The sequence below is a fragment of the Tamandua tetradactyla genome, chromosome 6 (assembly GCF_023851605.1).
Source record: "Tamandua tetradactyla isolate mTamTet1 chromosome 6, mTamTet1.pri, whole genome shotgun sequence".
Taxonomy (NCBI): domain Eukaryota; kingdom Metazoa; phylum Chordata; class Mammalia; order Pilosa; family Myrmecophagidae; genus Tamandua; species Tamandua tetradactyla.
The window spans coordinates 120,578,098-120,602,896 of record NC_135332.1 but is presented as its reverse complement, the minus strand read 5'-3'; the positions used below and the strand labels follow the sequence as shown (position 1 = coordinate 120,602,896).

The 24,799-nt window shown below is 35.6% G+C and overlaps 1 long non-coding RNA gene across 3 annotated transcripts in view; it reads left to right on the top strand.

The window, feature by feature from the left end:
* The window catches only part of LOC143688756 (uncharacterized), a 42,617-nt gene that overhangs the window by 3,013 nt on the left and 14,805 nt on the right, over positions 1 to 24,799 (top strand). The window lies entirely within an intron of this gene.

Genomic DNA, 24,799 nt, shown 5'->3' with positions numbered 1-24,799 from the left:
ACTTTAATGGAGAAATGCGGGGCCAGAACAAATATGCAGATGTATGTAAATACAGGGTGCCTGGCTATGTGCAAACACCGCTCTGCCCAGTCTATTTCAAAGAAGGAATTGCACTCTGCATCCGCAGACCCACTATTTAAACAGGTATCTTTTGCTTGCACATGCGGGAGAGAAAACCCAAGGCATGGGAGAAAGGAAGCGGTTAGTTAAGTCAAAGTAAACTTCCAAATGAGAGTAAGTGAAGGTTGCAAAGGTGATGGTGGTGGTACAAGTCTAGCCTTTACGTAATATTTTTAAATATTTTATCAGAATTGCATAAGTTCAATGAAATAGCTTTAAGAAGACTTAAGAAAAAAAATCTTTCATCTTGTGAGTCTGTTGAATTATCTTTCTTGAAGCACATTATGATGAATTTTAAAACCCCACTACAGATCTCATTAGAATGAAATATACTTGGTATTTTCTGGTGCAAAATTTAAGGTGGCTGATTCTCATTTGAAAATCTAATTATCTCTTTCCAATATTACAGATGTGAATATGAGTGACACTTTCATTAAAAGATAATTAACTAAAACTAGGAATAGACATACTTTTAAATACCCCCTACTGAATATGGAGAATGAATATATATATATATATATATATGCCATTGCTTCTCAGATAGCGCCCTAATTCCTGATACACTGCTACATCACAGAGCAAAAGTAGACACCACCTATGTAATATCTCAAAAATAAGGATTCTAGAGAAAAAGTGAGACTAACATCAAATGAGTTAAAATATGTGCGATGTCCAGCTTCCTGGACAAGTGAAGAAATCTTAGCTCCTTTGGAGTTGATAGGCCTTTGAAGATCTGGATAGTCAGTATCTGCTACAAAACCTTGTCTTAGGCCTTAAGCACCAAATCTACCAAATATCAACAGATAGGTTTATCACACAAGCCCTTGGAACAACAGAGGCTCTAAACAAGCGTCTTTCTGGGCCTGAAACCTTCAGTTCTCAAAGAATATTTGGAAGTCCTAGGGCTGGTGCAAATGGGAATAAAAACCAAATAAACGACCTAGGAGAATAAAAGTGTTGTCCTCAAAAGAGCAGACCTAGGCCCAGATCAGGAAAGTTGGTTGCCTACAGCAGCTGGCTAAAGTTACAATGAAAGTGCAGAGATTTGGACAGGAGAATGAAACCTAGATATGGTCTTTATTAAAAGAAAAAGGCAAGTCACCACCTTAGGAATCTGGAGTCACTGCATGCACTGGTATATTAGAAAACAGGGCTAATAAATGTTAACAGAAAGAAAATTACCTACCTCTCCAAAGACTCCATTCCATTTCAAGCTTCTTTGGTAAGAAACCTACTCAAAGTGAACCACTTTAAAAGATTTTTAAAGTTACTTTGTTTACAGCCCCTCTTTACATGGCAACTGTATCACCAGTGTGCTAGCACTGTCTGATTGTACCCCAGTGGGGTTTATCCATGTGCCTTACATGCACACGGGGGTAAAATTTAAATTCTCTGTAACTTGCAAGTGAAAGAGGTGTTTATGTAGCGTTACTGTTTACTGAAAAACACCCCAGAGAGCAAAAATTCTGGCTTTAAAAAACTATCTGTGGTCGTGTATGGGGGGTGGTGGTGGGGGAGGAGAGCTTTTAAAGAGACTGAGGGGAAATGAAGGCAGGGAAACTTTCAGGTTCAAATCAGAAAAGATCAAGCCCTGTGCGGGAGAGGGCTCCATGTACAAGCTCACTGATGGAAAAACCATTTCCTGCTATTGCAGACGGGTAAATGCGTGTGATGAAGGAAACACCTGAGAACAATAAGTCTGTTTCAGGCTCAGGTGAAGAAAGGGGTCTATTTCTGGCGTGGAAGAATAGGGAAGTGATCATTTCATTTTCAGGTTCGCTTTTATTTCTTTTATGCCCCCCCCGAAATATTATCAAGACCGTTAATGTCAGGACACCAAACGCCAAATCAGGAAAATCATTAAAAATTTTTTTGGTGGCCATTTCTTCTCTACGCCCCCACCTCCAGCTTTTCTTGGATAATACTACTTGGTGGAGCAGTTATTGAATTCTATGTAAGAAAACAAAAGGAAAGAGGATTTGTGAGAGGGGCGCTCGCTTCTGCATTCCCTTCTGGTGTCGAGCATTCACTCCTAACAATTTTTTTTTTTAATCATCTCCTTCTCTTCCTCTCTCTCTCTCTCCTCTCCTAAGAAGAGAAGCTAGAGGTGAGGGTCGAGGGGTTAATGGGCTAAGGGAAAGGTGCAGAGGGGGTCTAGCACAGAGTCAAGAGTTTCCTCCGGGGCTGGCCTCGGAGCCAGGCAGCGAGGTGGGTTGTCTGGGGTCAGCGGGGGGCAGGGCCGCGTGGGGTGGGCCCGCAGGCGCGGAGCGCGGCGCCGCGGGCAGGGGCGCGGCCAGGCAGAAGAACCCGAGCCCAGCCCGCGGGCTGCTCTCCCGGGCACAACACCACCCGAGAGGTTCGGCCCGGCTGCGCCGCTGCGCCGCTGCTCCTCTAGCCCTCCTTCTCGGCCCCTAGCGCCAGGAAGCCCAGCTGCTCCTCTCCGGTCTCTTCAGACCCCTTGCCCTCAACCTTTGACTCTGCCTCCCACCCCCATTCTGCTGTCCCTAAACTCTGCGCGAACCCGCCGCCTCCCTTACAGAACGTGTGGCTACTTTTTACTCCACAGTGATCCGAGCAGAGAGGTTTCCCTGCCGCACCACATCAAGAAGTTTCCCCAGACCCCTTTCTGCACTTCCCAGGGCTGCCCCAGCCGAGCCAAGCCCATTCCAGAGCACTGGGACCCTGACACTGAACGCCGAGATGGGGGTGAATCAAAAAGGGATACCAGGTGGTTAGGTGTTGAGTGTTGGAGCCAAGGAGTAATTAACGTTGGGACAAAAGGTAATTTCCACTTCTAGACTTTTTCCTCCGCATGTTTTATTTCCCAAATCTATGCCGCGGACACTCCGGGCTTTACAATCGGTTTAATTAAGAGTCTTGAGCTGTCTGCTCCCCGCCTCCCCCGCCCTGTCCTCGTCAATTCAAGAATGAATACCCCACCCCCCTCTCCCCCGCGATCTTTCAGCTCAAGGCCAGACCCAGCCCAAGGGGAAAAGGTTCCCAGTCTTTTGACCGCGCTTCCGGGGCTATAGAAGAGCTCAGTTTGAAATGAGGTCTTACAAGACTTCAGCGTTTGGAACCCTTCATCTCACCACACTCACTTTCAGATCTTCAGGCCCCCTCCTCCTTCCCTCTTTTTGTTGGGGCTTCTCCACCCGGGGGCTATTTAACAAAGGCAGTATGTTAACTAACATTTTTGTTTAACTCAGCTTACTCTTTCAAAACACACTTAAAATTGATACCAATGTCTGCTATTTTGTGTGAAGGTGGGGGTGGGGGTGAAAAAGGGGATGTGAGGAGGACACGTGAAGTTAACAGTGAATAGAAAAGTGCACGACTAATTTAGAAAGGTGTCACTATTGTATTTACAGTGAAATCATTCAAGAAAGAGAGTGTGGGGAGAGTCAAATCTCATTGCTGCGAGAAAAGTACATTTTCTTGAGAACTAACAAAAAGAAAAAGAAAAGGAATTTAAAACGTGACCTAACATCCAGAATGGACGCTCTCTTTGATGATGAGAGTGAGCCAAATGAATGAAATTCAAAAGGGAAAGACATTTTGAGTGTGGATGTGTGTGTGTAGTACTTGTGGGCAGCTAAACGGTTTGTTCACTGATCTCTTTCCCTTTCCCCAATCTTATTCTTATCTCCTTTGTGGCCTTTTTTTTTTTTTAATCATAAAACTCTCTCCCCTCTGTATCTCTCTATCTTTTTCTCTGTGCTTCCATATCCTTGTATCCCTGTATATTTTTCTCTTCCTAGAACACAGTCCATTTTTGGCTTTTAGTACAGAATAAATCCATTTTTGTCTTTTTTCTCCCCCCTGGAGGTTCTGACCTGGTTTCTTTCTTTCCTTCTTCTTTTTTTTTGCGGGTGGGGGTCATGAGATAAAGTTAGCCACAGGTAAGGAAATGAGTGAGGAGGGGGGAGAGGGATTATAGAGGGTCTGAGGAAGGAAGAATTAAGTGAAGGAAAAAGGGAAAGGGGAAAAAGAAAAGTCAGACAGCCTCTGGCCTTTTAGAGGTCAGAGCTCAGACACTGCTGTGACCTCCTTTCCCTCCAGGCAACCAGCCGAATGTTTATAAACAAAATCTAGGAGGACTCTTCCCCAACAATAGCAGTTCACTAACTTCACAAGCACTTCCAAAGCTCTTATGCAAATCAATGAGGATCCCTTATCACACACCCCCCCCCCACCAACACACAGATACATCCACACCACCCTAACATGGGATCACACACACACACTCTCTCCTCAAATATCCATGGAAATATTTCCAGCAAGAGTATACAATGGAAATTTTACATTCCACTTGGGGAAGAGCTATAAGAGACAATGATCCAGGTGGGAAAAAATAAGAATAATGATTTCATGGAATAGAAGATAAAGTGATTTTTTTTAAATCCTAAAAGCATCTGTATCTAGGCGATGAAATGCTGTGTAGACAATATACTAAACTCCACCACCAAGTATAATTTTTTAAAAACTGGACATTGCATTCATCTAAGCATCCAAATTTCCAAGACAAAAGTGCAGATTTTTACAGTTGAAGAAAAGTCACCACCTCTGTATGTAGCATCCCTAAATATTAAACACAAAAGCACCATTAAATCCTATAGCAAACAAACAACCCATCTGATCTAAGTTACAAAATGTATAATTAAATCCATCTTTAATTAAAAAAGGCAGCTAGCAAAAACTAAATGAATCAAAGATTTTGAAACAAAATGTGGTTTGCCAAGGTATAGAAATTAGAGCTCTATGTTAAATTGTAACCGAAACTCCATTTCAGGAATTAATTACAAGAGACCAGAAAACGGTGAAAGAAAAAGAAAATGAATTAAATGATTTTCAAACTTTTGTTTTAAAAAGATTATCAGTGAAAGTCTGAGAGAAAAAGGTTAAAGAAAATATACCTCAGAGCAAAAAGATCATCTCCTTTTCTTCTTTGTCTATCAGTCCCCTGTTAAAGCATATGGAAAATGTTTTCAAAATGCCCAGATTTGGCACATTGTCATTGCAAAGAGAGCAGCGCAGTGATGCTGTTAGAGAAAATGGGAAATAAATTCAGGATTGGGTGCTGCCTCCTTCAATGCGGATTTATCTAACTTTAATTTAATATTCCGCAATCACTGAATGACCGTATATAATTCACCAAGATTTTAAAGGGCTTTATTTAAATACCTTGAGCAACAAGAGAATGAAATTTAAACCATTTCAGCCATTGCTTATATTTTTTGTTTATTTTCCTATTAGAAGAGCTTTAAGTGGCAATTTCTAATAATAAAAGGGAAAACGATGAAGGTTTGTTTTTTTAAGGGAGAATGTTAAAGGAAAGCATTAGCTTTATTAAAATCATTCTGAACATAAAATCAAAAAGCACAAAATGGTTGTTTGTAAAACACTAAACCTTTAATCGATTTTATTGGCATTGCGATCGATTAGATAAACGGAAATCTATAGCAAACATCAAAGCATTTTAAACATTTTCTCTATCTCATTTATAAACAAAACTTTTCTTTTCAGCAGAAAAAAATGATTATCAAACGACTAACAGGAAATTCTTCAGATATCAAATTACGATAATAAAATTATTTCCACATGGAAAGGGATAATGACAATGATGATAGTAATTACAATAATGAATAATTCAACAACCTTTTGACATGTATAGAAGAACCTCGTGCAGAAACCGCTATTGAAGGGGGGGCTACTTTAAAATAAATTCTTTCTTTCTTCTTTAAAGGATTATTTTCAGAGGCAAATCAAGGGAAACAGTTTAGGTGTGGCCGCCGGACTAGTGTTAATTTCCCTGCTGTTTATAACGAGTCAATTTCTTTGCTGGCATTTTCCTTCCAAATTGAGTTACTTCCTATTAGCAAAAATTAATATGCAAATAAGAGCCAGCTCTACCGGGTTTACAAACTTGTGTCTGAACCTATCTTCTACTTATTCTAAGAGATGATTCCCAAATTATACAGGGGGCGAGGACTAGCCACCCCAAACCTGCATGTGTCACGTAGTCGATCTTTTAAGGGATTTGGAGATAGGGAAACTGCTATCCAGAGAAATGCAGCCACCAGAACTTATAGCGGTCTAGCTGCGGCAAGAGGAAGTGTTGCTCTAACGGGGATTGTGTTTATTTGTTAAAGAAAATCAATGAAAGTGGCTTTAAAGAAGTTAGTGAGGCGTGGGTTTGAGACTCGCGGTGAATCGTGACTCCCGCAGGCTGGGCAAGCGACTCTCCTCCTCATTGCCAGAAAAGTCCCTGCATCGCCCTGAGTCTGGGGCGCGGACTGCGCGGCACCTGGCTTCCAGCTCGCTGGTCCTGCCCTGCAGTGCTCTTGTCGACTGCCTCAGTCTGTAATCCTAATCCTGTGCTCTCGCTTCTAGCAGTGCTCTTCGACTCCTTCTAGTTGACTGTGCTTGCCTTCCCACGCCCTCCCGCAACAGCACGCACCTTCCCCACCCCTCCCCCCTTTTCTCTTACTGACTCTAGGCATCTTCTTCCTTTTCGCTACAGGTCTGAACTTCTGTACTTCTTTTCCTTCTATTGGGATCTCACTCTTCTGAATCGCTAAATCTCTTCGGTAAATAGCCGAATATTTTCCTTTCTCCGCTCCTCCCCCATTTCTCTCCCCTGCAATTTATTTAGCACCGGGTCTTCTTACTCTCGCACTTCTATCCTCTCCTCCAGACATTCCAGAGCGTTCTCATCACACCAGAATGCACTCGCCCCCCCCCCTCCTGCTCCCCTTGTGGATTTGGGAGTAGGGGGTGTTTCGGGTTGAATTCCCAGGAGTTTTATTCTATTCTTTTAACAGCTTTACTTTCCCTTTTCTTCTTTGCGTAACCTTCACCTACCTACTAATTTATAACAGAAGCGGGTTCTTTCCCTTTCATTTCCCAGTTTACAATTTCCGTCTGGGGCTAAGCATTGCACATGCATTCTCTGGCCCTCCCGGCGCCCGCCCTACCACCCCCGCCGGCCACCGATCCAAGCAGCTATTTCATTTACTCGGTTGCGGTCTAACTGCACTTTCTCCTCTTGGAATAACTTAGTTTCCTTGGTTCAAAGTTCTCTGTATAGCGCCTCTTTATTTGTCAAATAACTTCATTGCTCAAACGAGGGGTTGCGGAGTGGGGGGAAGCGTATCACCCACCTTAGATCCCTTTGAACCCTTTTACTCCCAGTGCCACCACCCACCCTGCTAATGTCTTGTGTGAAAAACAACGAATTCTGGAAGATTTTTCCCCTCAGACCGTGCAGATTGCTCATGAATGATCTCCGAGCGGGTCTCAAACCCCTCACTTGGATCTTCCGGTTTTGAGTGGTCACCTCTTCAAACTTCCACTCTCTCTTCTCCTTCTCTTACTGGCAGCCCTGGCTTCGGAACCGGAGCGCAGTCTAAAGACCTCGTCCTAGTCCTCTTCCCTCTTGTTTCTAGCTGCTCAGCTGTCGCAGAAATTCGCTGTGGCCGCTGCCTCTTCCCGCTTTAATCCCAGACCTCCAGCCATTGGGCAGCTCCTCAGAGGCAAGAAGTCAACACCATGGCAACCCGACAAGCCTATCAGATCACCGCTGGCCTGACAGCCGCTACACTGCAGGCAGGAGTGGGCTGGGCACAAGAGCAGAGTGGCCACTGGCACAGGTACACAGTCTGGGAGTGGACAGCAGCTGCCAGTCTCCAAGCTCTGGCTACACACATGAGCACCACCCAGTTCGTACCCTCACCCTATGTCCCCTAGTAGGCTCTGAAGGAGGAGAAGTAGAGGAGGAGGAGGGGAAATGCATGTATGATTGAAAGAGCAGCGGAGGAGAGTTTCAAGTTAAAAGGAATCCATGTCCTAGAAATTGTAAACTAAAGAAGGCTTGTACCCCAGCAGTCAATGAAAACAAGCCACAAGAGCCTCAGAACCAAATTTAAGGGGTTTGCACAAAGGTGCCAATTTTTTTTCTTTGCCGATCTACCACTTACTTGAACAATATAAGGATAGCACTGTGTTCTTGAGTTCCAAGAAGGATAGAGGAAAACATTGCATTTTAAACTTTTGTTGTCTGCAGTGTTAGATTCTGCAAAATATGGCTCAACATTAGTTTCAGTAATGCTAACCAGTTTCCTTGGAAATGACCTAAGCTATACCTGAAATTATCTTTGCCTCATTCTTTCATCAAATTTTGTGTTTTGTATGTAAATTTGTGTTCTAGAGATTGAATGATAAAGGAAGAAACGGAGGAGACTAGGAAATGTGTTGACTAGGAAATGCGCACAGTTCCTCTTGGGCCTATACCACCTTTGTATTTCCTCAATTTCCTGGAGAAATTCTAGGTTAGGCAGACAGAGGAAGACAGAAATTTCACTTACATTTTGGAGCACCATGCTACTTACCATGAGATAGACTGAAATTGCAGCTTTCCTTTTTTATTACCATGAGATAGATTGAAATTGCAGCTTTCCTTATTTATTTTAAAAACAAACAATGTTTTGGGGAAGCACAATGTATTATTTCTTATTAACTTATAATTTCATTGTGAAACCTTAACAAATATTTGTACCAGTATTGAATGCTATAATTGGCTATATGTCCCCCTTCTGCTGCTTCACTCAATTTGGATGTCTAAATTTCAGAATGTAAGCTTAACTGTTGAAGTTCTATAGGACAGAAAGAAGAATGCATTTAATAATGTGATTAATGTATCATATTGAGGAAATCACGTGCAAATTCTAAAATCTACACTTAAGTCCACTCTGTATAAGCACAGTTCATTAAATAAATAATTTTCATATTGACCAAACTTTTTTTAATGAAGAGGCTCTCAATGGATGAGCTTTCGAATTATACTTGGCAGGCATAAAATACAAGAGAACTTGGAAAGGTTTCTTAGAAACAGCAATTGCAGAATTAAGCAGAGTAGGATAGAGAGCCAATTTTTGTACCTCTAAAAAGAAGTTCAGTGAAATCTTGAACTTCATATTTTTTATCTTCTCTATATTTCATTGTTGATGGATCCTAGTATTATAACAGAACGTTTCCAAAATATAATTTACCTACAGACCAAAGACAGGTATAATATCTGACACTGGAGAAACAGGTCATGATATACTAGAGAAAACTTTTGGATATAATACAATTTTTCCTGCACTAAAGCTTTAATGACATTCTGGTAACATTTTCTTATTCTGTGCCATTCTGCAATTACTCCATAAAGATTCACTAAGCACACAGGGCTGAAATTTGGTTCTAGTTTAAATGGTTACCCCAATGCCAAGTTATTGATAGCCTGAATTAATTTTTTTTACTAATCCTCATTACATTTGGTATATGCTAAGTGGGACGTGTAAGGAGATATGCAATATTCAGACTTTTAAATTAAAATGCTTATGCTTAACCTTTTATCTCCCAGAACCAAACATCTATATCTAAAATGTTTCTATTGAGCAGTTAAAAGAAGTGTAGAAAAATCTATCAGTGTATTTTGGCTTCAGAAAAAATAAGTGAACATGAGAAACTTGATAACATTTAAAATTTTATTTTGTATTCAATGATATAATCTCAGATTCTGGAAAACTTCAAATACTTTAGGACCTGTTACTATTTGTATATGTGTGTAATAGCCTGCTAGTTAAGAACATGCATAAATACTGTCACTCAAAAGTTCATTTATATGTAATACCTCTAATTAAAAAAACTAAAATGAGATGAAATTAATAAAGAAATACATTGCCTTCAAACCAAAAAAAATCAGGATATTTTAATAGAGCCTTTGAATTTTTGGACATTGTTAAGCTTTTCTTTATCACAAACTAAGCACTTACGGAAGATTGAAAAATTTAAAAATTATTTCATAAATAATATAGATAGTTTTTTCTTAAATAAAAAATCTATTTCAGTGTCTATGTTTAAAAAAACCCTCATAAATTATGTGCTATATGCCCATCTGTGTAAATACAGATTTATGTACATGCCACACACATGTTGCTAGTTAGCTCTACATTCACATCTCTGCATTTAAAGGTATTTTCTATAGCTTTCATGTTTTCTAGTATGGATGCTGTTCAAAAGAGGAAATCTCTCATTTTTAGCTAATAAATATGACAGTGGGATTAACTGTTGTTTAAATGCTAAATTAAAAAAAACAATCAACGCTAGAACGCCTTGTTTATTTTCAACAGGATGGATCCTGTCTCTATAGACTTCATTCTTGACCTTACCTGAGTGTAAGTACTTTAACTTAAAGTATGAGATGCACCTAGAGGGGTAATACATTGAGCTTAATAGGAAGACAGTTAATAACCTTTTTTCATCCTCGTGCACTATCAATCATGGCTGTCACCAGTCTGCTGAATCAAAGCAAAAGTGTTCTTCACAGATGACTGATTAGAAACGCAAAATCACAAGATCCATCTTCATGGTCACTTTTATTATAGTCATTTTTAAACTGACAGCAACCTGCTCAGTTTCAGCACACTGGGCATCACAAATAGTGTCACTCAGTGCAGCTAAGCATGAGAAGAGGTTGGTTGGATTATACTTAAAAATAATTAGACCCTCAACCCTTTCTGAAGCCAAGAAAAAGATATTCCTCCCCCCAGCCCCCCCACCTCCATAACTTGCTTTATTCCATTGTATCATTAGCTTACCATTTTTGAAGGGAGGCATTGCACGCTATAGTTTAATCCTTGTTAATTATCTAGGAATTTTGAAATGAATATGTCCACTTGAGAGTTCACAGGTAACTTTTGCCTCTGCTTTTTGTCAAGTGCATGACAATCACATTGCTATCTCATAATTAAAATAGGATTCTTTTTTATACAGAAAAAGAGTTTTAACTAAAGACTTCAGGAACTTGGTAGTCAGATATTATTAAATGATACTATAAGATGCTATCTTCTGAGGAAGACATTTAATGACATCACTCGAACGCTGTAGCACCAGTATTCTGAGGTTATAATTATTTAAGTGATTAATCTTAAAGTAGGTTAAGATATTAACTATTAGATGGCTATGTAAATGCTTGATATATAATCCTGTATTACTTCATTTTCTGCCCCAGAATATTAAAAAAAAATGGCACATTTGTAAAACTGAAAAGTAAGCATACTTAAAAAACATACTAGGGAATTAGAAACAGTTATGTCTAAATCAAATTATAACATTTTTCTGTACTTGGACTCTTGATATTCATGCTACAAAGATGACCCATCAGGTGTATTTCACAATATTTTCATACCTACTTTTAGAATATTTAATAAAACTGAAAGGTTACTAAGTGACACAAATACATACTCACATAGGGAAATTTTTAATAGAAAACCTTCAAGATGTGTTGTGATTGTCATGCCTATTTTAAAGGGCTTTTATTTCATATTTCAGAAAAGAAAATCCAATTGGAATTAAGCTTTCAATTTTAATTTCAACCAAGTCACCTTCTTTTAAATCTCCATAAAATGACCTTTTCCTTTCATCCCAAATGTTCACTTTCTTGTGGTAAGCCACACCCACAGAGAGAGAGAGAGAGAGAATGAGAAAGGGAGGGAGAGAAACATTATCGTGAATATTTCTTTATATAATATAATAGTTTTGCTCATTTTCAAACATGTTAATATCTTATCTTTAATACCTTTCTCTTTAGGACTAACAATCCTTGCCCTCCTTCTCTACAAACACACATACGCACACTCACATACATACTTTTATTCTAGATTAGAAAATCCTTTACTTCTCTGCACAAAATAAAGAGACAAAATATAAATATATATATAAATGATATAGCTATATATAATCCACAGATTTTAATATCTGTATAAAACGTACTCTCTACATATTGAAGGCTAAATATTAATTCCTTTAAATATTGTATTCTGCTTATACATATTTTTCTATAAATTTATGGATATAAAATAATTACAAAATAAATCCTAATTATCTATCTAATTTGGTTTTTATTTTGAGTTAAAATTGTCTTAGATTTTGGACAGATGTATACATTAGTTGATATTTAAAAATATTCCCATTTTATTAAAAATTAATAATGTCAATGTTTATTGATATATCATTTAATATGGAAGATTAGGATTAAATGAAATGCTGACATATTTTTAAAAGCTACATATTTACATGTCTGACAATGTAATAATCATCTTAATGTGTTCATTTTCAATTTAACGATGAAAGCATGATTTCTTCTGACAAAGTGTCACATAAGTGGGCATGTGTGTTTTGGTTTGGATATATTAAATTTACACATTTAAAAAAGGTAATACTTCATATAATTTAATACTATTACTTTTAAAGTTAATTTTTGGTCTAGAATTTTTTTCTGACTAGATTGAATTGCTTAGAATGTTTATAAAAAAGATATGTATTTGAAAATTTGAACTCAGTATAGCATTTTTATGCTACTAATATTAATGCAATGCAATGATATACCTGCTTCTTGGGCTCATATTAGTAATCTATTCAGGTAGTCAGTATAGATCTTTATATGCACCATCAATATGAACATTCAAAGGGTTTATAAGAATTATAAATCAGAATAATTAGGCTTTCCTTCATAGGTGGGTCTTAATATACTGAAGAAAAATTTTTTTCTTTATATTCTAAAAATTTAATCAAAACAAAACTTTCTGTTAAAACTATAGTTTCTTTTAAAATACACTATAGAACATCATTCTTTGAGAATTTCATATTTTAATGGAATTTGAAACCAGCATTCATTTGCATTTAAAGTATTATGGTTAATTTGGAAATTTTTTTTTTTTGGAAAAAATAGTCATTTCCCTGAAACATTTACCTGATTCTTTTGTTGCTGTTTGTTTCAAAAATCTGTCTTCATTTTCTTGCATGATTTGTGTTTTAATTTGTGTTTCTGAGTGGTCTTATGTTTCGATCAATATACAAAGTGTTGTTATTAAATTTAAGAATATCATATAAATGAATAGGATGAAACTGTTGTGATTTAATTGATAGAGATGCACTCAATATAGAAATACATATATGCATATTAATAAAATATTTTTTAAGCTAGAAAGGCCTAATAATGTTTGTATATTTCAGCTTGGTCTGGAATTGATTTTTGTGCATTACATGTATTATGTACGTGTATGTGTATATATACATAATTGCATTTAAATAATATCATATTTAGATTACTGACTTATTTCAAATGGTAAAATGTTGTCACGTGCAAATATTACCATTATTCTTGCCAAGTCTATATTTACACACTCACAATATGCAGTTACGGCATTTCTTTCTTTCCTGGGGTGCATTTTCCCCTTGGTGCCTGAATTGTTCTTTGTTGAATCCCTGTGATAAAAAAACAAAAAGCTGTTATATGAGTGTCAGTTTGCAATAAATATATAAGAAGATGTATGGTCAGGAGTAGACTGACCATCTTTTAGTGTGTGTTTCCAACCTGAGCTTCAGAGTCCCAGCTCCCAAGTAGTGATATTTAAAGAAAAAAAGAGAAGGAAGAAAAGGCCATATAAAAATCACCTTTAACATTTTATAGTCAAAAAAGGTAAAATTTTGAGATATTTACAATCATCTGTAATGTGATTCTATCTTCAATTCTTTTCCTAGATTAATTTCCAAACTGCTGCTGTTATATCACTATTGTTCCTTATTTAAAATTGCCATTTTGTTCAACTCTTGATTTTTACTTAAAATGTGAGATACACAACCTTGAAAAATCTCCCAAACTGAAATGATTATTTTCACTACCAGTCATAGTCCCCAAATCTTTTTACCATCCAACCACTGGATGGATACATTTTATAACAGACTATTTTGATTAATATGCTTTATTCATACCTATTTCGTTTTACAAAGAAATATACAAATAGATGTAAGGACAACTTTTCAGAATATACTCTAAGATGTTAGTTATTTTCTCAAGTAAAAAATTTAGGATAATATCATATGAAGATTCCTTTTTTGATAGCTAGAACTTTTACATGTAAACCCTCACTTATGTATTACACAACCACTGAAGAATTTTAATGTGTTGCAGTTCATTTTACAATATTTGGACAAACATTCAGAGTAGTATTATGTTGCTCAGTTATTTCATTATATTATATTTCACATTTAGATTTTCATTTAAATTTTCCTGTTTTCAACATTTGGAGATCATCTCATTAACTATCATAAACCAATACTTTAAGGAGGGGTAATTCTGAAATGTAAACACGCCTTCTAGAGTTTTACAGCATTGCCATGGAAAAGAATGAGGAGACTTGCATTACTTCCCCCCAAACATTTCCCTGTTATGATTATAAGAAAAGATCAGATGCTGTAGCAATTTTTTTCGTATGTGATCTTTCTTTAGAGTTGTTTCCAAAATCAACTGTCCTTAGACCTTATTTTCATCCCTAAAAAGCATTAAGTTTGCTTCTTTGTAAAATATTTCTTCATAACATATCTTCGTTTAATTCACTTTTAGCAAAAGAAACACCCCAGCTCAATCTGGAGACCTCCTTCCAACATAATTTAGCTGGACCTTTTCTTAGTAAAGGTTTTCTGGTTTTCATTTTCACTTCATATTCTCAAATAAAAGATCCTTTGTTGTCTACCATTTGATTGGACTTAATGAAAAACACTCCATTTTAACTTAACAGTATTTCCTTTTGAATTTATTATATTTAAGAACACTGTCAAAAATCAAACATTTAATCTCAGGTTTTTATATTTCAAAATATATTACTATCACATGGCTCAATGGGGTGATGTAAAAAGGATACTGAAAAGATTTCAAAAAGAAAAGCAAAAGCAAAAAAAAAAAAAAAAACAAACCCGGCTTCATTTTAATATGAAACTAAATACTATGGCTAATGCACAGATTGGGAATGGCAGCTGACTGTAAAGACTAACATGTGACAGGGTGCCAACAGCGGAATTGTGCGGTATTGACTAAATGAGGTTCACTGATTTGTATTGAGGCTAATATCTTCTTTAAACAATTCCGTGTAAATTGTGCGTATAAAGTCATTGGAAGCTATTTCTCAGGACAGCCTCACTGGCTAGCTACCTGCTGGAGTGAGGAAGATAATCAATAGGAAGAAATAGAGCTGAGCATGAGCCTGGGAAGCTTCAGAACAGTTAATGCTGATAAAAGTAGATGCTGTCAATATTTGGGAATAGCACAACTCTAGGATAATAGACAAAAGAGAAGTGCATATATTGCAGGGGGTTCAATCAGGGGCAAAATTAACACCTAACTGGCAGTAATGTCCTGGGCTGCAAAAGACATTGCAAGTATTATTGCAGGTATTATTAAATTATTATTATAGGTACTGCTACATTTCTACTGAAAATGCTACCTAACTTTTATCCATAGTTAAATACCCATTTCCATTCCAATGGTTACTAGGCTTCTGCTGTTGATTAATATTGGAGAGGTTATCATAGCAATATTTGGCAGGTGTTTTTTAAATGTGTTATGCTGCATGTGTCATTAAGAATTTTTAAAAATTTTCTCTAAGGTACTTTCAAGACATGGAAGAATAAAATAACATCAAGCAGCTACAATGAAAATAGGCTGTCAGTTAGAGGGTGAGGCCAAAGACGCAAACAAACCTAATTGGCTTTGCATATATGCGGTTATAGAACACACCTTATTTATTCAAAGGTAGTAGTCTTATTGGAAGTGAGGTAACGGTATTTTTTTACTAATTTAATACTGAAAATCAGTTTTCCTCTTGCTGTCAGGCGATGAAATTTTGTTCTTCTGTGCTGATCTTTCTGTTGATGTATTATGACATAGCTTGTCAACATGAACAGATATGTGAAAGGAGATTGGATGACAGAGACATACAACCTGTATAGAGCTCTTCTTGAATTTTAAGCGTGTTATCATGTTTGGGTAGAACAAGTAAGATTGTGCTTGCTTTAAAATGCTGTTATTTTTATATCTTTTTAGCCCGAGCAAAACAGGTGGACTATGACAAGTTTCTAAAGCTGAATGAGTAAGCCAAATCCACAACACATATTTCAAACTACATTTTATGAAGCTAGCTCTTTTAAAATTCCATTAAAAAAACATACCACCATTTGCAAAATATAAAAGTTTCTGGACAAAAAGGAGAAACCAATTCATGCACATGTAATTATTAAACATAGCCATTTTCTCCCAAATTAAACAATTCCACAACTGTTACATGCGTTTATTGTCACAGATGTTTTTATTGTTTGGTGTTAGATATCTGGATTACATCAAGCACATGATTCTGAGGTTTCTTTTCGTAAAAGCGAAGCCTGATAGTTTTGATTTAAGACCGAGCTAAGAAATGTTATTAGAAAGGCAAGTATATTTATCTAGAATGCTACATTTTAAACATTATTTTTACCCATGAAAAACAGAGAAACGAATAAAGTGTAACCCTGTTTTGCATTTTATGGTCTTATTTTGGGAATACTTGTTTATTTTGAAAATAATTTTTAATCTTTAACAGACCACACACTGGGATTGTAAATTAAAATAATTTCATATTCCAATTTATAAACTTTCCTAAAAATAAAAAAATTGCTTTCGATATTTGATAGTATTGTTATACATCTCATCTTTTCATCTTAAATATAGAAAAATAAGAGATCCTTAGTCATTATTGAATTCTAGAGAAGACTTCATTTCAAATAAAATATGAATTTTGATTTAGAGACACAGAAAAAAATCTTTTAAGATCTATACTTCAACTAATTTGTTAATCTTGTGCCACTTTCAGCATTTGTCACACATATAGACCAGGAAATTGGCTCCATCTCATTCTAGCTCTGTATTGAATTAAAAACCTCTACTGCAAAAAAGAGCATGATGTGGGGAAAGAATAAATTTAGTTCTTTCCTTAGTAATGCACATATATTTCCATACATTTCACATCCTAGGGGAGCCTATGAATGCATTCAATAAATACAAAACTATAAAGTATAATTCCAGAAAGGAGAAAGCCTTTAAATTTTTTTCTGGTTTTAATATACCGTTTTAAGTTTGAAGACTGAAAATTAAATATTTTTATACGCTTTATTTTACTTTTTTTTTTTAAAGCAGACACCTCTTGTATTAGCAATAAATCTAAAATAATGAATCTTAGTTGCTCCTTCCACTTGGGTAATATTAGCAGGTTTAGATTAAAGCAAATTAAATATCAGGGGTAGCAAATTGAGAGAAATGTCTAAATACCATTTGAATCTAGATTTATTCAATTCACCAAAGTCCACTCTGTTTAACTTCGTAGACATTGTATGCAAACCACATATGTGTGTACATTAAAAGAAGTATCTATTCCTACTTCATATTTCTGGACTAACAGAAATGATAGTTTCCAATAAAGTGTGATAGTAAAGGGAGAGCTTTTAAGTATGATGAATGTGTTTCTATTAGGAATTTGTTAAAATGAAATATGCCCACAGGTGAAGGAGATTACTAACTCCGCTAGGAAGACAGACTTACTGTACGTATAGTTCACTGTACTTTAAAGTATTTGCATCTGTGACTGTGTTCAGAGGAAGCAGTGCTGTATGGGAGATTTATGATGGCCTCACGGAGACAGAGCTAGCAAAGATTATGGCATACTTGTTTAGAAAAACGGTGAACTGAAGGTTTCTGATTTACACTGACATGTATCTAGATGAAACCATAGTTTGCAAATTGCCTTGAGTAGTCATCTTTTATTAAGTGTTTGATAGGTACTGAAATGTACATATCTATTTTAAAACAGATCAAGAATGCTGATAATATATTTGTAAGGATTCTATTTCACATTTTTAAACTAAAAGCCTTTTTACTTAGATGTTTACATTTCCAAATACCTTAACAATTAAAATTTAGTAAAAATAATGACTAAGAAATATGTTTCTTAAATGTCAAAGCTAATGGGTAGTATTAAAATTTTTGAAAATTTTCAAAGTAAATCTCCTTAGTAAGAGGTTCAATGTCTTTAAAGTTTTTTTTTTTTTACACTTATAGTCCTACTTAAAAATAAACAAGCTTAAATGACAACTCATAAATTGGTCAACTTAAAACCTGTCACTCCATGGGCGGGCCGCGGTGGCTCAGCGGGCAAAGTGCTTGCCTGCTATGCCGGAGGACCTCGGTTCGATTCCCGGCCCCAGCCCATGTAACAAAAACGGAGAAACAAAATACAATAAAACAAGAAAATGTTTAAAAGATGTTTCCCTTTCTTCCTCCCTTCCTTCCTTCTCTCTGTCTTTCATCCTTCCTTCCTTCTCTCTGTCTTTCATCCTTCCTTCCTTCTCTCTGTCTTTAAAAAAAAAAAAAAAACCTGTCACTCCCTTAGCACCTTCTTTTTTAAAATAGGCAATCACATGCTCTTCATCTAAGGATCTGGATGCTTCCCCCTATTTTATAAAGACCAGTAAAAATATACCCAATACTGACATTGTGAGCAAATATGCTTATAGACTTTTCTTATGGAAAGCCTTATCTCTGTATTATCAGAGATGACAGAATGCATGGCACAAACTTGTAATCACTTTGCTATGCATTCTACTGCTGTCATTCCTTGCTGTACTTCTTTTATTTTTATATAGACCATAGTGTTGCCACTCATATTCAGAAGAACCACAAATTGTTTTCCCAAATCCCATAAACCATTTATAGACTTTGATTTAATTTGAAAAATATGTATTTGGGAAAAGATGAGGGTGTTATACAATTAAATAACAGCTTTAAAATGTTTAGACCCAACCTCCTTAAAATTCTCATTCTGTTGGTTGGTTTATTCTTGTATTTTACAGCTTAGGAATTTGGATCCTTAATGCTGGTATAAAATGGTGTAAAATGGGTGTTCCTGGAAGTCACATTTATGAATTATTGTGTGCCTCAACTGCTTCAGGACATAAAATTTTTCTACCAGACAGGAGCTGACAGGTTGGGAGAATCTGGCTCAATGTGTCAGATGACTTTTAAATCTACAGAAGTTTGAAAGTATCTTTTGGGGTTTTTCTTAGGGATCCTGTAAGAGCAAATGTAGTATATATACACACCACTTACTTCCACTGTTAGCCTAACCTCCTCATCCCAGTCCAAGGCCCATTTCTGGGCATAGTCATTATCTTCCCCCTTCCTTAGAGAGTTGCAGCAAAGGGACCCAGTTGGGATATTTGGCATTAAATAAAACTGTTCATTTGTTAGGAGTTTTGGAGGGAAAGGCCAGAATGGTAAGATTAATTAATTCTTCTAGGAAACAAATCCAGTGAGGTTTTAGCCACAGTTTTAGTCATGGCTCACTGTTGGGAAGCAAAGTCAATATTTATTCAGGGCTCAACAATGTGCCCTTTACAATTGTCCTCATAGATCTTCTTGGAGGTAGGGACTATTCCTATTTCCACTTGACTGATGAAGGAAATCGAGGCACAGAGCGGTTAAGTAACTTGCCCGAGGTTATAGAGCTGGTAAGTACTAAGTCCAGCATTTGATGCTACTTCCCTAATGGTAATTTAGCAAATACTGTTCTTTTCTTTGAATCCAAAGGGGTAAAACTATATTCCAATGGAGGAGAAATGGCCTACTGTCCTCTCTAGCTAAGGAGTTAGTAGGGGTGAACAAGATCGGCCGATGTCTGCTGATTTTATTTTTGCTATTCAGTTCTGGAAAAGGGTAAATGTAACTTGAGCTGATATATGGCCCCAGATATAGATTTGGCAATGCTGGGTGTGGCAGATTTAATCTTTAGATTTTTTTTTTCATGTTATGGTATCTACCCTTCCAGGACGCTCAGATGCACAAATTTAGTAAAATCCATCTTCCATGTGAAAGTATCTGTTTTGAATTATGTCTCTGTAATATTAATAGGAGTTAATGATAGTGTAATCCTTTCCAAGACCCTCTGAATACTTGTTTTTCTTGCATTATATGCCATTGTACGAGATCAAGTATAAACCTATGATACTCTGCAAAAATTTATCATTTATTTGACTCCACAGATAGGATTCAGTGTACAGCTTTCTATAGTCTCATCAATGATTGCTTTTTATTTTCTCTGCTGCATTCACTTTTATTCAAAAAGACTTACACTAAGAGTTGCTTGTTTTATGTAGTCATAGGAGTTCATAAGTGAAAACTGACCACCAAGCAAAATCCCGTTATATACTATTGAGGTAATATATGCATTTCGTTTCATTAAAAAAAATTATGGAATTTACTTATATGAGAGTGCTTCTACAAATGCCAGATGCTCAATAAATGTTTAACAAATGAACGAATATCTATTTAATTAAACCTCATCTAGAGGGGCCATCCGTCATTGAGTCCAACAGTGGTCATTCAAGTTTAAGTTAAGAATAACTTTGGTGTTTTATCACCCCCTAGACTACCACAAAGGAGGATATAGGCAAATGTAGTTTGCTATCATCTATAATAGAGAAAACAGGTCAGAAAGGGATGCAATTACTATTAAGAGTAAAGGCATCAAAGTCAGTGAAATGAGAGCTAGAATTTTAGCTCCTGTTAGCGTGGTCTTGTGACCCTGGAATGATCACTAAATACTTCAGACCTAGATTTCCATTTCTATAAAATGTAGTTGATAATATTGTGGAGGATATTTACCTCTAGAGATATTTTTTGGATCTTCTGTGAAATAGCACAGTACTCAATAAATATTACCTATCATTATTAATTTATAGAAGATTTTGATGGCTTGAAGTATATATTAGTTTGCTATTTGCAAAGTTCTACTTTAGAATATTAAGCTAATAAATAATTTGTTCAAATGTAAAAGCATTTGATTTTGAGAATTCTCTTAAAAAATCAAAAGTAGATTCAAATCTGAGAGGAAATCATCAAAAACAGATAACTAGTCCAGAATATTATGATTATATAAGCTTGTTGAATCTATAAACATTAAAATTCTACAATCTTGTTTCTATATATGGAAGCAGTGATATATGAACAAGATTTTAATATACATAGCATTTTCTTTTCATAAGGGTATGGACTAAAAAAAAATTTTAAATGCATCCTGTGGCTGCAATGGTGGGTGAGATACTACTGCTATCTTCAAAAAATTTACATGCCAGTGGAATATTTAATAACCAAAATTAGTATGTAAAAATAGTAAAGGAAAAATTATTTCCATCAAACTAATTGGGAAGTATAAAACCAGGCATTTAATTTATGTTGTGGACTACTGAGACTGTCATGTTTTTTTCAAACTTTTAAGGCTTTGCGGCTGTCCTTGTTGTGTATGCACGCATGTGTGTACATGCGTGCATACACATGCGTGTGTACACACATGCATACACATGCATGCATACACATGCGCGTGTGTACACATGCGTGTCCATGAATGGAGCAAACAAAACAAAAAGAAAGTCCTCTCTTATCCAGATCTTTTTGCTTGTGTGTAGGAAGAGAAAGAGTGTTTTTCTCTCCCAACCTTAAGTGAAGATACCATTTCCCCGAAGGAACAATTATGTACATGCATAAACTGACATGCAGGCTTTGTATAATGCAGCCATGTAAACAGTGAAATAGTTTATAAATAGCAAAATCTACTTAGCAAAAGAAGTAACATTCGTGATGTTTTCTGCATGCTTTCATTTTTAAGTTTTCTGCTTTCAAACACTGCTGGGCAGTGCAAGTGTGATATGTAATTTTAGTACAAGACACGCTAAAATCTTTCCCTTTAATACTGGTGGGAATAACAAGTATTCCATCTCTTTTTGTCCTTTGACTTGGGTGACTTGTGCCCTCGTGTGTGACCACAAGGTGCCCTTTCTCTTGACAGTTACATGCAAGGTATAGATGCTTTGACAGACTGTGCACACAGCCCAAACAAACCACATTGTTCAGAATTATTTGGGCAGTGGCAAAAGGTAGCTGTATAGGGCACATTGTAGCCACTTGGCTGGACACGTCAATGAAAAATAAGAAAGGAGGGAGAATGAGTATTCCTAAATCTTCTACCATATTTCATTTGTGAAATATGGAGTGAATTAGATGAAAAACGAATTTAGTCCTTCCATCTAACTTGACCTTGTACATCATCACTCTTGTTGGAGACGCACACATACAAAATGACCCCAAATTATTACCGTTGAAATAAAACCCAATTCTTATCGTCTAGGAACAGTATTCAGTAAATTTTCTTTGTCTTTAAGAGAGGTATTAGGTAATATTTTCTATTCTAATTTGATATTAACGATAAAAGTGTGCCTGACTGCCATCTGTTTTCACAGGTGTCCTCTTATGGAAATGTTGGTTCTTGAGCTTAACTCTGATGTTCCGTATGCCAAGCAAATAGGGACTGAATAAATCTATGGCGCTGACTTTCTCACACTGAACTGTTGCTCTGAATGTAACCTCATGATAGAATTAAGGTATATTTTCCAAATCTTTTGAAAATCATTTGTTCCTATGTTCCATGAAGCCAATACAAAATTATGACTGCATAATACCTAACATGAGAAAGGAAAACACCTGAAGAAAAAAAGATGGAGAAAATGAGCAAAGTTTTGTTGATCTTATTTAGTCTTTTCATTTGCAGATTTTACTCAACCAGATGATTAAAATATCCTGGCTGCTCACAGGGTGCATGAAAAAGATAAGCACTGTAGAAGTAGAGGTTCAGGGCACAGACAGGCCAAGAAATCATATATATATCCAATGGGAGTGAGATGAACATCTCCCTAATGTAAAGTATCAGACAAAGTTTCTTAGAAGAGCTAAATCCTGAGTTGTAATTTGAGGGATAGACATTGTGCCGTAAGCTATTTCCGTACGAACTGCAGAGTTTTCATTAATTTTTATGGATGGATGTATTCTACTTTAACCATTGTACTACTAAAACTTTTAGATTGTTCTAAACTTTTTGTTGCAGAGTGCATTATTAGTTAAATAGTGAAAATAGGAGATAACCTCAATGTCCAATAAAAAAGAGATAGTGAAATAAATCATGGTACAGATATGCCATATATGATTATATCTACTAAAATTATTTTTGATGATAAGTTTAAATGATTTCTAAGTGCTCAGGACTGTATTAAATGAAAAAAACAAAGCAAAAAACCCCCACCCATATCATAAACACATGCTTTAATATATTATAAGCACAATAATATGAAATTTCATATATAGAGAGAAAGATCATAGAAGAAAATATAACTTTGTGCTTAATTCTGGGTGGTGGGATTATCGCTGATTACTACATGAAATTTAAATTTCCCTCATGTTTTAGACTATTTTCTCTGAAAATTATCTTATTTTAGATACAGAGAAACAAGTGTTGTTCTTTTTTTTGTAATTGAATCAGTTATGAACATTTATATGCATAAAGGGAAATAAATATTTTTATAGTTTTGAAAGCTATATATTTAGACTAAAAAATGTTGAGCCTAAATAAAAGAATGAAGTTATTTGCCTAATATAATAAATATCTAAAATGACTCGATGTTTTAATGTGCATTTCTTTGACTGGTAAATAGCATGATTGTTTCTCCTTGTTTGTTTCCTAATTCATTTCCTTTCATGTGAATTTTATTAACGTTCTTTGTCTAGATTTCTTAGTTATTTTTCCCTTTGTAAGAATTCTTTACATAACAATGTTTGCTGCAAATATTTTCCTTTGCTGTATTATTAAAGTTTTACTTTACGTTGTTCATTTTTCAACAGTTTTAAATGGCCAAATTTGGCAATATTTTTCTTTGTTATTTTGTCTATAATTTCAAATTTGAAAAGTTTTTAGCCCTACGATGTTGAATAAATATGAAAATTTTTTATAGTTTTGCAATTTTTTAACTAATTTCCTTCTAGTTTTTAATTGAACACTTTAACATTAAGAAGTACTGTTTGTTTTATTGGCCTACAAAACATTTTTTTCAAATGCTAGTAAATGGCCCCAACATCATTTATTCACATATATTATGATATTCTCTTTAACTATGTATCTATATATCTATAAACATGAGGACATATATTTACATATATACATAGTATATGTGCCTAGAACTTACTTTTAAATTTTTTATATTTTATTAGCTTATATATCTGTGCATGTTAGTACCATATTTAGCAACGCTATTAAAGTAATTTTAGTATTTTGTTTTTAGTAATGCTCATTATACCCTTTACAATTAAAAAAAAATATTATTGCTTCTTTCCTTTTCTCAATTTATTTTACTAACAATTTCTATCTTGCTTCAAGAAAAAAAATTCAGTTGAGGTTTTTTAAATTGAGAATTATATTAAATGTAAAAGTTGAACACTCTAAATAAGTATGAACAACTTAATAGTTTTAAACCCAATAGAACGTTTTGACTACTTCTACCAAGACAGTGTCATTGTCCCTGCACAGGCATGAATGGTGACATAATTCTTGAAACTTCTGTATCTTTCCTTTTCTCTCATTAGGTTCTAGGAAGTGACAGCCCTCCACAGACATACCAAAACTGATCTTCTTAGTGTTTATAATGGTTATTAATGACTGTTTCTACAATTCATGGAAGTAGTTTCCCAAAACATTAAAATATTTAGCCAATTAATGATTGCTCAAGTTGACAAATATCTTGAGGAGTGGATGCTTGTCATTTTCACTTCATGACCAATTATGGCATCAGATTTCATAACACTGAAGGTTTTCAAATGAGAGTGTTGATTAAGGATAGGAAGGTAGGAAGAAATAGTTAATTCTGGGTCACAAGTCAGTTGTGGGAAGAATAG